This window comes from Camelina sativa, chromosome 7 (assembly GCF_030686135.1).
Source record: "Camelina sativa cultivar CO46 ecotype springtype chromosome 7, ASM3068613v1".
NCBI classification, from domain to species: Eukaryota; Viridiplantae; Streptophyta; class Magnoliopsida; order Brassicales; family Brassicaceae; genus Camelina; species Camelina sativa.
In genome coordinates this window covers 13,283,593-13,284,604 of record NC_141886.1, presented here as the reverse complement: position 1 = coordinate 13,284,604, position 1,012 = coordinate 13,283,593, and the positions used below count along the sequence as shown (strand labels likewise).

General features: G+C 43.5%; 1 non-coding gene across 1 annotated transcript; it reads left to right on the top strand.

The window, feature by feature from the left end:
• Positions 1-630: 630 nt before the first annotated feature.
• On the top strand, positions 631-737 carry LOC147941165 (small nucleolar RNA R71). The gene has a single exon (XR_015562937.1). It is a non-coding gene; the product is annotated as a small nucleolar RNA R71 (small nucleolar RNA).
• Positions 738-1,012: the final 275 nt, after the last annotated feature.

Sequence of the window (1,012 nt, the reverse complement as noted above, 5' to 3'; positions counted from 1 at the left end):
TTTGCTGTCTCAATCTTGCCTTGTGTTTGCCCAATCAACAACTGTTGCATCATTGCTCTTAAGTCTTGTTCCTGGCCTTGGTTAGTCTGAAACCCTGGTGGGGGACACAACTGGGGCTGGAACACTTGGTGTTGTTGCTTGGGGATGTAGTTTTGTTGCTGTTGTTGAGGTTGAGGAGGTGGATAGACTTGGTCTTGAGGATTGGCCACATTGGTGCTCCTATAAGAGAGATTGTTGTTTTTGAAACCTCCTTGGTTGTAGCCTTTGAATCCTCTCTGGTTTTGCATGTAGCACAACTCAGCAAATTCAGGCTCCCCCTCTTGAACTGGAGCTTCTTCTTCACCAATGAAGTGAATAGACTTGGACTGGCTGAGGAGTATCTTGTCAAGTTTCTCATTGACCATCTTCAAATCCTTCTTATACTTGTCCTCTTGATCAGTTGAGGAGCTCCTTATTGTCCTATCATAATCCTCATTATAATTGCCATCAGATTGAGCAAGATTCTCAACCAATTCCCATCCTTCTTCCACATTCTTGTTTAGGAAGTTGCCATTAGAGGCTGTATCAAGAAGCATTCTTATTTTGGGAAGCACTCCTCTATACAAGGTGCTTAGAAGTGACTCATTGCTGAAGCCATGGTGAGGACACTGAGTCTGGAATCCTTTAAACCTCTCCCAAGCTTCACAAAAGCTCTCATTATTCCTTTGAGCAAACCCAGAAATTTCATTCCTCAACCTAGCAGTCCTTGCATTGGAGAAGAACTTGGCCAGAAAAGCTTTCTTGCATGCATCCCATGTGGTGATAGCTCCAGTAGGAAGAGTCTTCTCCCAAAGGTGAGCTTTGTCTCCAAGAGAAAATGGGAAGAGCCTTAATTTGAATCCATCTTCACTCACTCCATTGATCTTAGTGAGCCCACATATTCTGTCAAACTCATCAAGGTGATCTAGTGGATCCTCCATTGGCAACCCATGAAATTTGTTGGCTTGTATCATTGAGATCAATCCACTCTTGA